The following is a 17,666-nucleotide window of genomic DNA, read 5'->3' on the forward strand; positions in this document are numbered from 1 at the left end:
ATCAATCATAGGAAAAGTTAAATGTTTTCTTACACTTCTCATAAATATTTCCACCATCCGGTCGCCAATATTTTGACTTTTTTTGAAGTACATTAAAAACCTTTTTTCTTGAAAATTCATTTTGGCCTTTCAAAAATGATTACTACTACTATATTGTCAGGCATTCTACCTCTGATTTAAAATCGCAGAAGAGATGGTCATTATCCATCTCTGCAGTGTGGTCATTATCCAGCTCTTCGTCCGGCCACATGACATCATTGCACGTGTATAATAATTGTTTCAGAATCTTTGGTGAGAAGCTTTGAAGCATCCAGCTTACACTCTTGATCTCCTTTCATCATTATCAGTGCATTTTAAAAGTTTTAAAGGAATTTTCTAGAGGAGCGAACTTTTTGAGTATTCCGAGTGAGTCAATAAGGACTGCAAGGACTGCATTTCTCAGTAAACGGATGGCAAAATAAAGTAAGAATGCTCAGATTTTAATATTATTGCATGATAGAAGACAATCATTGCAAATAATGCTTTAATATAGAGCTCTCAAGTTTCATATTTTTTAAAATTTATACCGCATAAACAGAAATATGTATTTATAGGTATATGTAGTACCGTACTCGTAAGGGATTTTGCAATTAAGAATCGGTGCATCAAAAATAAAAATAATTAAATCATTTAAAATTTAATTTAATTCATTAATGAAATTTTTACATCACGACAAAATATAAATATATTATTTTATGGTAGTAAATCGGAGGAAATAACACACTTCAGCAATTATTAAGATTTATTATTGATGTGGATAATTGCGTTCATTTCATTAAAAAATTAAAATGACGCAAAAACAAAAATAATATTTTATTTTTATTCTTCTGCATTCAATAAGTAAAGAAAAGAAAACCTTTTTAATTAAAAATAGTAAAGTTTATTAAGATGATTCAGGCTGTTTCATTTTTACTAATTTTAATAAATTTTAAATATAAGTTTATCTTTGTTAATTTGAATCGAAAAGTTGTATTCAATATTTATTTATAAATAAGGACATAACTGAAAACCATTTCGCAAAAATAATATTTTGAAAGACGTTAAATTTTATTGCTGGTGGTGCAATTTTATATTCATCATTTTTTTTCTGAAAAAACTGAATGATGAAAATGATTTAATATGTTACTAGTACTATGTCCCATATATTGAAAATTCTTGTTTTTGTTGAAAAATATATGTAATCCTGAAGTAATTGAAATGTGTTTAGCTAATGTTTCTAGTTCTTATTTTACAATCAAAAGAGTTCTAATTAGGTATGCCTAATATCATTTGTGAAACTAGATCTGAACAACTGCTACTTTCTTTGTATTTAAAGAACATTTTTTTAGTTGACTCGAAAAATTCAAGACTGTAAGAAAATTTTATAAAAAAATGATAAAGATTTTCTTTAAAAGAGTTAAACTTAAATAAAAAAAAACCCAAAAGGAATAATATTTTATCTTCATTCTTTTGCATTTGATAAGAAAAGAGAAAAAAATAAACAGTTTTCTCAGAAACGTGAAAAGATAAAAAAATTTGAAAAATAATTTCAATACAGCATATGTTTTTGTAGAAGGGTCAACTGACTGGAAATGATATCCAAGCACAATTTTTCTTTTTCTCGAATAATCGCTCCCCAGTAACAAAAAAAATCTTATCAAAATCAGTAGCCGCTTTTCATTAAAATTGTATGGTGCATGTATTTATAATAATTTTTTGCAATTATCCAGCATTCAGAATTTTTTTTTTCAATAAATCTGGAAAGTAAAGAAAGGTTTTCATTAGCGTGATCAGAACATTATTAATTTATAAATTAAATTTTGTAATTGTAATTGACATTTTATTTCTTCTGACTGCGTGTTATAAAAAGGAATATAGTATTTTATACAAGTTTTTTTGTATTTCTAATCCGTAATATTATCGAGTTATCTTGTGTTAATTGGGCAAGATGATTTTAAAACTATCACGTTTATAAGCTTGCATAAATTGAATGATGCGAAACAGCTGATGCAAAAATCGTTCAAATCTCTTTATAGGACCGTCAGTTGGATTTATAGATACCAAATTTGATATGTTTACTTTTAGGTAGCAATAATTCTTTAAAAAAGATTTTCGTAAAATTTTATAAAATTTTTTAATAAAAAAATTTTAAATTTTAAAGTTTTTTTCAATAACTTCATCACGTTTTGCTATGTATATACTATTTTAATATCACTTTAAAATTAAAAAAAAAATATGATTATCCGTAATGCTGATTTTATTTCTGTATAATTTTATTTATTATATTTTAAAAAAATTAAAAAAAATGAAATATTTTAATTATGTTCAACTACAATACTTCTCGTTGTTTCAGTTATTGCATTTATATGCATGGTCATTGAGGCTATTTATACATGCATATTTTTGTTGCTTTAGTCAACAGTTTAGAGAAAATTATATAAATCAGCTAAATACTGATGTATTGAGAGAAAAACTCTTATTTTGGAATAATGTTTTTTAATCTAAGAGTGTCAAAATTGTAAATTTCTCTGACATTTACAGTTTTGCAAGCGTTGAGAAGATCTGTTAAGGAATGAGTTGACATATCTGAGTTCTTGAAATGAAATTTAAAAACAAAACAATTTTCGAAACATTATTTCACTTGTTTTGTTTTCCGTAGCTTTTTCATGATTTATTTTAATGTTCGTCTGCACTAAAAGTAACGGAGAAAATTTCCTTACCACACAGGACCAGCGCTAACTTTAAACGCGCGTCACCAGATGTCTCTTGCATCGTGGATGCCGATGCAGACCTTCATTCTTTCTCAGCCATCACACCAATCCACTTCCCGAGGTCTGCGTCCGAACGATCTCTCGCATATTTGAAGGACCCCGCTCCCCCCTTTAGAAGGAGGGGGTTGATCTTCCTCTCTCACGTGACATGAGGTTCCGGAATTCAGCACCTTCGAACGCATGCACGACCGAACGTCTCTCTGAAAACGTGAGTACTGTTATTCCTTTTTAGAGCAATGCACCTGTGCATTTTAATATTCTTAAAAAGGAAGTGAATTGATATAATGGTTGTTGCTGCATTATGACAGCACTTTTGTTAAAAATGTTTCACTTTCCTTTAGATGTTTGCTTTTTAAAGCAATACAGAAACTTCTTATCATTGTAGGGAGAAAAATTGCTGTCAAACGAGCGCAAAAGCATGCATTCTTTTTTAATGCTTAATCTTATTTTTTTCGCATTCGTATTTTTTTTAATTGTTTAATGAAGTATGTATTATTTTTATGCAATCGACAATATTTGAAATACATATATAATATGTTTTCTTTGTATATGTAATACATATACAAAGATAATATGTTTTAGTTAAATTAAAAAAGAAAGGTAAAGTTTTATTTTACTTACTAATATTTAGTACGTATTCTGCAGATTAAAAATAATAAATAAAAAAAATCTTTAAAAAAATTTATGCTACCAATTTATAACTTCAATAATAGTTAAAATTTTTGTATTATAGATCATAATATTACTCTACTTAATAATATAATTATATATTATTCAATTAATTTTTTTTTCGAATTTCATTCAATGGAAAACTTTTCAGTGATTACTGATATTTTCTATTATGAGGAATAGAGAATATATAAAACAAAGTTAGACCATCAAAAAAAATCACAGGTTTGTATTAGTACAAAATAGTTATTAGAAATATCAATCGTTACAGTTTAAATTACTTTATTCCTATGATTTAACAAATTAAAAAAATTAAGGTGTTCGTAATGATTTAAAAATCGTGTTTATGCTTGGATAAAACTTTTGAAATGTTTTGCAAATAAAGAAAAGGAAATGTCAACGCAATGAATAAGAAAACACGATAAAGAAAGAGCAATGAGTATCCATGCCTTACTTTCCAGTGATGTTATATATGATTCGTTATTTCATTCTAGATTCTCTTTAATTTATTGTTTGTTACAACTGTTATATTTTCTTGTTTTTATTTTGCTTACTTAATTATCAAGAGTCTGACAATAGTTCATTAAATTTAATGGTAGTTGAAAAAGTGGCAAGGCAATAAAAAAAAAACCTCTTCGGGTTTTGTCCCTTTTATTTAATTGTAATATTTACTCGTATACCATTGTTTCATAATACGAAAAAACAAATTATCCCGGTGTAGTTTCTACATTACAATTTTATTTTCTGTGCTTATAATAATAATTTATATAGCTCAGCTTATTTCCACAGCTTTCGAAATTTCTTCAAAAATTGTTTTAGGAAACTGTTTGCATTTTAATCAATGGTATTCTTCCATCTTTTAAGAATTTAAATGAAACTATATATATAAGAACCAGAATTATTGCAGATTAAGTTGCATTTATGAATACTGATGAAAATGAATGTAAATAATTTTTTTTTTAGTTTTAAGAAAACTTTAAAATCTTCTGCCATCATCTGATTTTATTGGCACGATAGTCTGTTGATCTGTGAGAATCTTTTTTCGTGAAAATCAACTGAAATTTAAAAAATGATATCTTTTTCTACCTATAGGTTTTCAAGTCATCCATTATGATTAAATACTTTAAAAAAAAACTTTTGTATAGATGTATACTGTGGGATTACAATACAAATTTTTCTTTTAAAATATTTAAATAAATGAATAAATAATAAAAGATTTATGAGCTTAGAAGTAAATTTTTTAATGTATTAAATGATTCAACATAATTATGTTTCATTCTAGATATAGGTTCATCGATCCAAATTATATTTAAAAAAAATGAATAAATATTTATGTGTCAATTCATTTCTACTTCTACCGAATTTCCTCGATTTCCTCTAGATTTTTGAATTATATTTTAAAATATCATAATTTGAAAGAAAATTACAAAAACTAGAATGAAAAAGAATATTATATATCATCTACGTCCTTTATAAAAGTAAAAATTGAATTTTTGAATATGCAATTTTTCTTTCTCTTAGAAAACCTTACAAAATACGAGGCTTTCTCCCAACTTAAAGTTTATTTAATCACATTAAGATCAAGCGTTCTTCTGAAATTGTATAATAATTTAGTTAATAACGTTGAATATTATTTTTTTTAAGATAATTCGTTTACTTTTCCGTCTTGCTTTTTTTTGTTAAAAACATCACGTGAAACAAAAATTCAATTGTATAGAATTGAACCAGATGAGATACGCGATATTTTGCTCTAATCCACAGCTAACATTATTGTGAAAGAGTGTAAGTTGATCCAAAAAAATTGTTTTCTTGGAAGTTTTTTTCCCTTCTCAGTCTTCATTAAGCAGTTTAAGAGTAGTGACTCATTACAAAGGTTCATTCTGTGTGGAACCCCGATAGTGCAAACCGCAATTAGAATCATGACATGAGTGCCATCAAGAGGAATGATTAGTTTCCTATTTAGCAAATCCGTGGCGTGAAGGCCACAATCCGTGATTGATATTCCCGCTTCTGGAACGAACTTTCTATCTATCACTCAAGGTAGTTTATGCGGTCTCTCAACTCGTCATTTTTTTTTTGTTTGTTTGGACTGGATATTTTATATATGCTCCGTTGAAGGGAGATTACGCATATTACTTTGTTATATCAACGGAATTGAAATTCTTATATCTAAGGTAGAAATTTCATATTTTGTTAAAGCTATATCTGAAAATTTCCGCTTACAAAGAAGATTATACTCTCGAAGTGTTTAAGGCGCTGTTACTCTTTTAAGGAACATATTAGTTTTGGAATAACGCAAAAAGTTAATGAATTTAATTAAAAATTATTTAAGTAATACAAGACATTAAACATTTTATATAAAGCTTATACACAAATAATTGGCCTTATTTGCAGATAAAAATAAAAAAGTGTTTTGTTTGACGCTCCTAATTATTATTTAATAAATATGATAACAGTATTAACATTTATAGAGCATGATAATATATCACTAAAGAAAATTCCACATGCATAGGAAAATAATCGGTTTCGAAATATTTCAGAAAGGCTTATTTTGTTTTAATGAAATTCTGCTTTGGTTTTTTACACTTTTGTTAATTAATTGTTTGAGAAAGCAAAATAAAACATTTACGTATCCACTTGCATAAAATTTGAATTTTTATAAATATTTGCAATCCTTTTATGAAAACTTTGAGAATGCGTATATTGTATATTAAGCATTTTCTCAGAAATTCTAAAGAGATTTGGATTGGCAAGAAAAAAAAAAAAAGACTAATGGCACCTGGTACTAAGATTTCTTGCAAACGGCGTTTCATGGATTGTATGTATCATAAGTAACCCACATGGTCTGAAATAACACTTTCGACGCCGTTTTAGTAGCCTTTAAATACAAAACGAAACTCTCTATAGATGATATAGTGTGAAGGGAGATGAACTGCATGCTGTATTTAAAAATGGATCTTGAAAAGCAAATGAGCTTGATCTGTCAGCTGAATACACACTGATATAAGAAATTCGTTCAACAAAGCGAATGCGTACATCATGCAGATGATTGAAATTTGGAATATAAATTATGTTATTTATATTACTAAAGTAACCGTAATTGATTTCATTTAAGAGATTTGAAATAAACAAATTCACTTCGAGCATTCTTCTTCAGTTCTAAATTTTAAAATTTTAACTCGAGTGTATTTCAAGATATTCGTTCATATTATCACTTCATACTTGTATGTATGGAGTGATAGTATAAAAGATAATGTCTCATATGGATATATAATGGTTCATTTCCATAATTCTAAACCATTTATAGAAAACCTTTTTAAAAGGAAAAAAGCAAACAAAATACTGTGATCCATTGTAGACAGGGGTTTTCTTGTTATCCCATTTTGAGTAATAGTGACAAGTTATAACGTAATCTGAAACTTAAATTTATATACGAGTAATCTATGCTGATTTTTTAGAATCAGATAGAAAGAGTATCTAATTGTAAGATTTAGAGCAAGTATTGATAATTTTCTGTTAATTTATATTTTTTTATTTATCATTGCTTCAATATCTTCTAAAATGTAAAGAAAACATCTTGAAAATTATTTTATATAAACCGTCTTTTGCGATCAGTTGGCTTGCCGAGAATATTGCTTGACTTCATTTTCAATTAAATCTTTTATGCATGCATGATGTTCGGGATTTCTCTTATCAAAATTTTTTAAGCATCAAATTGTAGTGGACGTTAAAGCCGCTTAGTTTAATAGTCTTATAATTTTCTGTTTATTGTGTACATTAATTTTCCAAATAGATTCGAGTTTCATAACATCCTACAGCAAAAAAAAAAAAAAAAAAAAAAATGGATGTCTTGGTAATCTATTTCAAATAGTACGTTTTCATTTCTAACTATATAATTTCACTTTCTAAATCATAATGTAGTTCTGTTCAGGTATTTAGCAGAAATCTTTCTTCCGTAGCTTTCAACAATAGAGGAAAATCGCGATATTAAATATTTGATGAATTAATGAAAACAGTTGGAATTTCAACTAACGAAGTTGGGTAACACACACACACACACACACACACACACACACACACACACACACACACACACACACACACACACACACACACACACACACACACACACACACACACACACACACACTTTAAAGATTAAAAAGGATTAGAATTAGAAAAAAAATTTTATTTGAAAAGGTATTTAAAAAAATATTTTTTAAAAATAAATTTGCAAAATAAAGCAAAACGTTCTGAAAATATTGAAAATATTCAAGATATTTAAAATTACTGATTGGCACACAATATTTTTTTCAACAAAATTCAGGTAAGAAATTATTTTTGACACAAACGTTTCTGACTGTATAAATAAATTAAAAAAAGTTTTGAATGTAGAAAATGTGGCAAAAACCCCTTTTAATATTAAAAAAAAAGCTTACATCTAAAATTTATGTAATACTATATTCAGTTTTGTTTGCCATTAAATTTCTTTCTTTTTTTTACTAATGAAAAATTAACCAGAAGATAAATTTTCACCAAATTTTACTAAAATATTTCTTATGGTTTCGAATTTTTAATTAAAATTTGATGCATTTTTAATATAAAAAATGTAAAATTCTCAAGCATCAAAGCTTTTAATGTAAAAGATTCTTTCATTTAGATTATTAAAACACTCAAAATATTTTTATAGTCTGCAACATTATTTTTTTTTAAATTCTGTTCTTCCAAAAATTTTTAAATTTCATAGTTTCGCAAAAAACTATAAATTGTCTTAAATAATATTTGTAAAAATCACAGGAAGTTTATATATTTCATAAATCATTACTATTCATTTAGAGAATGATTTAATATTTAATGAAATATTTGGAGAGACAAAATATATATTTATAACATGGTGTGCGAAAGTAGTCATTTTGAACAGTGAATTTAAATCTCCATCCACCCTTAAATAGAAGCAAATAATCAAGTTTTAAACTAATTTTCAATTAACAGAAGCATCAAAACAATTTTTCAATGAAAGAGATATTTTTAAAACACTAATAAAGCAAAAGAAATTTTAATTAAATATCTCCCCTTCTCATGTTTTCACCATTTTAAATTTAGCTTCCTGAAAAAAACCCTTCTTATGCAATCATGATCTTTGCTAACGCAATATTATACATTCACGATGGAAACATATTTTTTTAATAATAAAAAACTAGTTATTGATGAAACCTACAGTAATACTTTTTTTGTGCTCCACAAACAACTAAAATTTAATTAAAATCTCTTCAGCATTTGATGATGTGAACAAAGAATGTAAATGTTTGAATTTTAATTATTGTTTTCAAATGTATTATTTTTTATTATAAAAATATTCTACAAAGAATCTTGATTTCTATTTCTATGTATTTTACATGGAAAATGAATTGATGTTTTTTCGATATTTTTTGATGTTAGTATATACAATATTTTAGTGGTATGTGAATTATTAAATAAAAATGCGATTTTAATGTCTAAATGATGCATACGTTGAGGTATACATTTTCTGTCATGTAAACAAATTGCTTTGAAGTCTAACCAAGCAAATATTTATTTTTATTATTTAATTTTTAAAAGATATGTTTTCGTTAGATCGCCAGCAACTTATTGTCACGCTTTTGGGATACATAGTCAGAACTGCTTTAAAAATTTCATAAAATAACATCGGAATTATTTTTCTTAGATGGAAGCCTTTGACCGAATGATTACATTTTAAAATTGGTTTTTAAATATTTTTCTAAAAAAATACATATCCTGTATGATTACACAAATTATAAAAGGAATTAAAAAATAATACAACATATATTTAAAAAATGATGATAATGTTTTAAATGATTGATGATCACAAAAGAATTTTCTCCCGAGTCAATCGTCAATTACTGCATTGTATTGAGTTTTTAACTTCTAATCTTAAACTCAATATTGCAATATTTGAAAAGCAACTCTCTAAATCATATATTCTAGTCTATCAAAAATAATTTTGTAAAAAATAATATAATTTAGAAATTGAAAAAAAGTTACCTGTAACAAAATTATACTATAAACGTCTTTTTTTTAAATTTCCGCTTTTAATTTTTAAATTAAAAAATAATAATTCATGGAAAAAGTAAGAATTCTTAAATTTCAAGCAAACAAATTATATATTTTTTATTTATCTAAAAACATTTATATAAAAAAAATTATTTTCATCATTTTATCTATCTTGCACACCAAATAATCAGTGGACATTTAATTTTCTTAGAACTACTGAATGATTTTAATACATATATTTATTTGCATGTTATATGACTGTAAACTCATTTCCAAATCTTCATTATTTGAGCTTTAAAATTTTCATTGTTTGAGAACAGAATCTTGAAATTTTGCATTATATTTGGTCAGAAAAAAAGAGATGCACATTTCAAAGCAACAAGAAATTTATCACTACAAATTTAAATTTACTTTTATATCACCTTCATAATAATCTGGTATATCTCATAAAAATGCTTAATTAAATTATATCATTTCACTTTTGTCTACAATAATCTCAACAATAGAGTAATATATTAATTAGTTGTCTTTTTATGATGCATATCTCATTTTAAAGAAAGAGCTTTAGAGTATTTTAATTTGTAGAATAATTTTTAAATTGAAATAAACAGAATTCATCCTCATTGTATTATCTAAATCCTATGTAACAGTATGAATGGGAAAGAAGCCAAATTGAAACTGTCTTAAAGCATTTCTTCACTCTTGTATATGGTCCCCAAGAGAATTTTGCGTCATGCGCGTTATCTGAAGTTTGGCAATGAGCCTAAAACCTACAAGGAAATTTTCCATTTTTCCTCATGGGGCAAGAATTTGTAAAGCATCCAAGAATAACATTAAGTGTATAGCGTTTCTGTATTTTTTCAAGCAATTAAACAGAAGTTCAATCTTGGATGATAAGTATTGCATTTATTTTTACTCATAATAATCTTATATTTGGAATGGAACTAATTGATAATCGAAGGGAACGAGAAAGCTATAAATGCGAATATGCCAAACTTGAAATAATCGCCAAATGGATGCGACTTTGTCAATTATTTCAAGAAGATCAATCAGATGTGCTTTTTATTACTACATGGAGGCAATTCTTGAAAGATTATTTTTGTCATTATACGTGAATGCATAACAAATGCATTATTTTGAGAAAAAGGAGTGACGATAGAATTGTACTCGTATTTACATTGTTATCTAAATATAGCAACGCAAATGTCCTATAATGATGACAATGGCGTCATCGATTGCATGAGTTCCCATTTCATGTAATTATTGATTACTGTAATTGTGCGAAATATTAAAAATGGATGCCCAGTTTTCCGGAAGCCAAATCAATCTTTTTCCCATTTAAATTATGCAGTTGTATAATCTTATACACAAGATTCTTTAATTATTAATCTTTTAAGATCTTTATAAGTATAATCTTTTCAGATTCTTAAGATTCATAACATATTATATAATCTTGTTCATAGTAACCTAACATTCATCCTAACGAATGAATTGTAGGGAAAGTTGTAATATATTTTGTTCAATGCACGCTTCTCAATAACTTTACATACCAGAATTTAACAAGAAAAGAAAAAGTCTCTATTACTGACAAAAGGATATTTCAAAATGTTAAAAGAAACATTTCAATTACTTCGTTATACAAAGAGAGTTTTTTTCTAAACAATAAAGAATTTCGATTATTCAGATAGCGCCGAGAATGTTTCCTTTTATTTTATAAAAGCAAATTATCAGAAAGAAAAGGAATTCATTCCTCTTTTAAGGAATAATTCAGAATTCTTATCAGGGTGCTGAATTCATTTGCTAACAATTTAAAATTCTTCTTTCTACTATGTAGCTTAGAGAAGATTATAAAGTACATAATATATAAACACTTTAATGTGTTCTGCATTTAGAGCAATTAAAGTGTTAAAAGGCGAATTCTATACACTTTTGGAGTATCTCAACAATTCATTGCTATCCACAAATGGAATACTTTACATTTATCCTTTCAATTTTAAAAAACATGAGAATTCATTGCTTGGCTTAGCATTTTTACGATTTCTTCATTATTTTAGTAATTTATTTCGTTTATTTGACCATGAATTTATATTATCAAAATACTTGATGTAAGATTAAATCTAAGTTCTTTTTTGAAATTGACCTAAAATTTTAAATTATGATATAATTTGAAGAGTCATGCTACAAATATATAAGGAATTTGACTCATTATTTTCTAAAATCTGTTTTTAAGTATATTTTCAGATGAAAAAGAAAATGAATTAAATCTTTTCAATCATGTCTTCAGTATTTGAAAATTTTAATTTCTTCACAATAATTTTTTAATAATTACAACGTGCTATTCACTTTGTTTGATTTCCAGTTTCCATCAGTTTTTCAAGCTTATCATCAGACAATTTTATTATTTATTAGAAAAAACGCTAATTATTTAGCAGATTTTAAGTAATAGACTGTAGATAAGGTTCTTATTCTTCCACCAAAATGAAAACTTAAAACCACACCTTTAAACAATGGGAATACAATTAACTCGTATGCATAGTAAAACTGCATATAGAGAAAAAAAATCTATCCATGATCCACAAAATAACATTATGATAGCAAAGAATATTTGTCCAGGCACTAATGTGATGGTAAAAATCATTAATTTAAAATCTAAAAAGAATATCAATAGGATTCTCAAAGTTAATTTTCGACTAAAATTCACGATTTTGTTCGCATTTGTTTTCACAAAGGTTTATTGCACTGGAATTACTTTAATCTGATACACTTTCTTTAAATAACGCTTGGAAATCTGAGGAAAGCAGGAATCGAAAGAAAAATTGGAAAGCCAGATATATGTATTTCTTATATAAACTCAAATACGCAAAATTTAGAAGTTCTTGATAAGCTGATACGGAAATGTGAAATTGAATGGTTGAAATTCGGACACATATTTTTTACTTGAGAGTTTCTTTCTCTGATAAAGATATTAATGTTGCCGGAATTCTAAGTTGGTATTCTATAAATACATTTTCAATAATTTCTTATTTGTTTTATCCTTCTGAAAAATATTTCAAGAGACATTCTTAGAAATTAATTGATTTTGTTGATATTTTTTTATTTTAATATTTCAATTCAGATACATTTATTAAAGCGAAGAATTTTCTGAAAAAGAGTTTTATATTTTTTAGCAATGGGCCATTTCAAGATAAGCGGAAAGGGTTCTTTTGGTTTTAAAAATTTAAAACGCAAAAATGTATTAACCAAAGACATTTGTTTTGAAGAATAGAATCAACCAAAAATGAGGAAAAATTCGCATTTTCGTGTAACTACTTTTAGCTTTGGTGTAACTACTTTTAGTTTTAAATGATAAAGAACGTACTTCAGCAGAAAAAAACTAAAGCATGCATATTAAATCCTAGCAAGATCGTTTAAAAATGGAAAAAATATGTAAGAAAGCATTACATTTTGTTATGCAATGTCTAAAAGGAAAATGAAAAAACAGGAAGGTATCAATAAATTATCTGATTATATCGAGTGCAGCTCTTTCGCAATGTTTCAAATAGCAACTAATTGTGAGACAGAAGATGAATGGACTCGACTGAGAGGGAAAAAAAAGACGATTATTTACTCAACTAATGACTGTAATTGTTGATAGTTTCGACAGAGTCAGAGATTGAAAAGCGTCTTAGTCATTCAGAAGTTTATAACATTGTAGTGATATTATTCTAATAAATTTTCGAAATTCTAATCTCACTCGAAAAAAATGCAATTTTTTTATTGTTGTACTCAAAATGTGGTTAAATAATTGGTATAAAACTAATATTGCTATGATTAGAGAAGAAAGATGACGGATGGAATTTGATATGTCGGCCTTACTTTAAATTTGCCGTTTTCTATTAAATTTTGGACAAAATCTGTCTATGAGAGTTCTGTTTGTCTCTCTGTACCCATGAAAACACGATAGCTCAAAAGTTTAAGTAACTAGATGGATAAAGTATACATAATTTTATAATCAGTATTGTACGATTGTATAAATTTTAGACTAAATTTGTCTTTGGATCGACCGTCTGGTAGTTTGCATTTTCACGTGCAAGTGAATACGACAGCTGTGAAGCACACACAACTATCTAGGCAAATGAAATTTGATATGCAAACATTTCACAATCTTTTGTTAATTACATTTTTCTTTTACCTTATATTAGCCAATATAATGGAAAAAAATGAGCTTTAGAAAAATATCCGCATTATTTTTTTTGTATGAAATTATTATTTCATGAAAATGAAACAATACCTTCCTTTCGAAATTTTATATAGTATGTAGTCCCGTGACCAATACTGTGCAGCTGTATCAAATTTTAAACTTCGTATCTAAAATACATACCCGTTTTTCTCCTTACAGTACTGTCGCATTATTATTGTTTCCTTCATTTTCAAAAGTTGGAATCGTTTGGACTCTCCTGCTTGTATCATTAACTTTCTACCTTATTCCAATCTCCGATTCTGAGAGCAATAAAAATTTTAGTACTTGTTTCGGCCTTGCCTAAGGTTCGCAGTTACCATGAAAAAGATGAATCTGCAGTAGAAGTATACGAGAAAGTATATTAAGGCACCATTCCCGCTGATTTGATTTACCGGACATCATATGCAGTTAATTGTATACGCATTTATTTCTATAAATTCATAACAAACGAAAGATTTTTATACTGTCTCTTTTCATGCTGCTGGGGAGAAAAAAGTAGTTATTGTTAAGTTTATTAATTTCCCTGATTTATTTTAAGATGTTGAAATTACTTTAATATATTCAAAGGCCTGCCAAAGCAATCTTTTTCTATCAAAAATTGAAATTCGCTCTATATTCTATTCTAAATTCATTTGATCAGTTAAGTTAATCATGCACCGAAGTGAAAAATCATAATTTGAAATTAGGTGCAATTTTTGTACTTTTTCGAACATTGAACAATTAAGAATTCGATACATCATAATAAATTTTATTAATGGTTATGCAATATTTGTTAGATTTAAAAACTTAGAAAATTGTTTCTTCTTCATTTAGCAGTGCTAATTTTTACTGTTTTTACTATATTTATATTTTTATCTTAATAAATATTTAGAATAAAAAGAGTTTCAGAGACGGAAATTGCTCAAATTACACCAAGAAAACATTGAGAAGAAAAATTACTTCACTCATCAATGAATGGAACAATGGTTACAAAAATTACTGACATAAATGTTTACAAAAAAGCTATCTTTCCAAAAATTACTTAGAAACTCCTGAAAGCTTTTTCATTTTTTTGGAAGGGGAATGCATTTCAGTTTTTGTCATTTATTTTTTTGGACAAAATTCTATGTCTATTCTTCTTTTTAAACATATGTAAGACTCGTTTAGGTCTTGAATACGCCAAATGATTTGGCAAAAATATTGGAATTTTTGTAGAAAGTGAACAAAGAAAAAACCCCATATTATTTACAAACATTTGATTTTTTTTGTATTCAACTGTTTTACCAAATAAACATGTTGTAAACTGTTAATTTACCTTAAAAGGGAAGAAAGCCCTTGAACGTAACATAAGGCTCCTGATTCCAATTGTTGGTTTTTTGCTAGATTATATACTCTAAACTAAGAGCTAAAATTTCGATCAATTTTAATTTGATTAAAAATGTTATAAAAGTTTTTGCCAAATTTTTTGTAAGCGAGCACTGAGCATTTGCTATTCAAGAATAACTACGTGTCACATTTGGAATTTTAGGTTCAACTGTCCTATCAATATTTGTAGAATATTTTAATTGATTTTACATTACGCATCTAGCTTGACACAATTTACAGATAGTAAATTAGCCTGTAAATATCTTTGCATTAAAAGGAATTCAAAGTAAATTCTCGAGGTGAGTGGGAAATAGATTACTTATCTTAAAATAGCAGACTACAGCTTTCTAACAAATCATCTCAAATTTTCATGATTAGCTTCAAAGAAAGATTGCGTTATTGTAGTGGAGCTATCGTATACTGGAGGCAGGATTTTAACGCTTGAATTTTCAGAATCTAGTCGCCTTTGAACCTTAGAAGATTGAAAACGTGTTATTTAGGTGAATTGCAGTTCCAAATGCATTAAACTGTTGCTGAATTCGTGTGTGGCAGCAACTTCATAAAGTAATCGATCATTTGCCCCAGATTGGTATTCTATCAGCAGGTGGCGTTGATGTAACTATCCATGGAGCATTCTAAAACCTCTCGTATGCTTTGAGGTTTTGGATATATTAACATAGTAGCTGCCCTTTACTATCATTTATCAGCATCTTCCCAATTAATGTTTCGATATTCCTATCTAATAAGGCTCTAGATGATTGGTTAGAGTTGGTTTCAGGTTAGTTAGGAAAGCCTTTAAATAAGGATATATTATTTACTAGCTATCCCTATCTTAAACTATAGATATCAGGAATTCGTGATACAAGTTGGTGTACGTAATTCAAGCTTTTGATTCAGAAAACTTGTTTTCTGAAGAATTTAAGACTCCACATATGCTGGAGACAGACTAAACTTCGGCAATTTCCTGAAGATGTTATTTGAGTAGAATATGGATCAATATGTTTTTAATTTGAAATGAATAATAATATGCTTGCTGAACATTATATATTGTTAGAACTATGGAAAAATATAATAAATATGAGTACAAATGTGATCTTTAAGTTTTTGTTCTTCTTTAGACATCTGAATAGTAACCAAGGAATTTTACTGAAATCCTTAAATAATTAATTAAGAAGTTTCAAGTAATAAACAGGAATTAATGCATGTGCTTTAATTGTCTGCAATGATATCAATTTATCAGTTATTAAAGATTTTAAGATAGATAAAGTTATAAAGACTAAATCATTGACTTTCAGAAACGTTAATATGGAATATTTTCTCTTAAATTTGGTGCATTTTGAAATTATATTTATTTTGTTAAAAATTTAATACCTAAATTTTAATCAGAGCTAGAAAGAAATGAATTTATATTCCTGAGGCTTAAATTTAAACGGTGATGTAATTTTGTCTTTGATCAAAATGAGCTAGAAAGAGTCTTTAAACGGTACTATTTTTCAATATATACATTGATTGATCATGGATTTCCCTCTCATTCGTTTGACGTAATTTCTTAATGACAGATCATTGAATTGACAGAATTTTCAAAATTAGACACATCATTCAATATTAGCGATTACAATGAATAAGCAAATATTAGTATTTTAGACTAAAGAAAAGAATAAACTCTAATCTTTTTCTCCTCTTCAATTCCTTCTATCGAGATTGTATTCATTGATCCTTTTATTCTTTCTTTGGTGAGCATTGTGATATAAATACTAAACTCAATGGCACGACAACCCATGCGGGCCAAGGCGTACAATGCCCATACCTGCTTTCTTGACCGAGGGCGGGGTGCAAAAATGTTTCGGTTAGGTGGTCAGCCTAATACGGACCCCCCCACTGTTCTCAATTTATCTATACACCTATATATGTGATATAAATATATCGAGATAATAAACATCTACTTAAGGAGAGTTAATAATGTGTGAAGTAAAATAAGTTTTTTTTTTAGGAAAACGTTTCACTTGCAAAGAAATGGATATCTTTTATTTTATAGTTTATTTGGTATTAAAATGTTACCAATAAAAGAAAAATTATTCTTAATTTAATTTGGGGAATGTAAAAATTTAAGGGAAAAAACCCCGAAATGCTTAATTATTTTGTAATTTATAAAAATTAAAACTACAGAATAAATTTTCTCCAAATTTTACAAACAAATAATGCGAATTATGAGGAACGTTTTAACGAATATTTCATGAAAATTAATGAAACATATCAATTTTTATTAATTATAGTTATTTTGCATAGCAGTATACGCAGAATTACGCAAGCAAACAGCATGGTGGCGTCTAAAACTTATTTAACAAATTAAATCTGATAAATAAAGTTGAAGTTTCAGTTAAAGTAACAAATAAAAATAAAGTTACAGACGATCGGAAGATTTTGTGCATTATATTATTTTCTGTAAAAGTATCTTCTATATAAAAATATTATTTAAAATGCATCTATTTGCTGGCGTGAGTGTAGGGATTCCTTCGAGTGGTAATAATAATATATTTTTGTTTTCTCACATAAGATAGTAACACTAATTTAGCTTTTAACAGTTTATTTGATAT

The 17,666-nt window shown here is 27.0% G+C and overlaps 1 protein-coding gene across 1 annotated transcript in view; it reads left to right on the forward strand.

Moving 5' to 3' along the window:
• The first annotated feature begins 284 nt into the window (after window positions 1-284).
• LOC129965429 (acetylcholinesterase-like) overlaps window positions 285-17,666 on the forward strand; it is a 128,157-nt gene continuing 110,775 nt past the window's right edge. Inside the window, exons 1-2 of the mRNA XM_056079288.1 lie at window positions 285-462; window positions 2,746-2,997. The gene's annotated coding sequence lies outside the window, so the exon portion shown is untranslated. The remainder of the gene's footprint in view (window positions 463-2,745; window positions 2,998-17,666) is intronic.

The sequence above is a fragment of the Argiope bruennichi genome, chromosome 4, assembly GCF_947563725.1.
Source record: "Argiope bruennichi chromosome 4, qqArgBrue1.1, whole genome shotgun sequence".
NCBI lineage: Eukaryota > Metazoa > Arthropoda > Arachnida > Araneae > Araneidae > Argiope > Argiope bruennichi.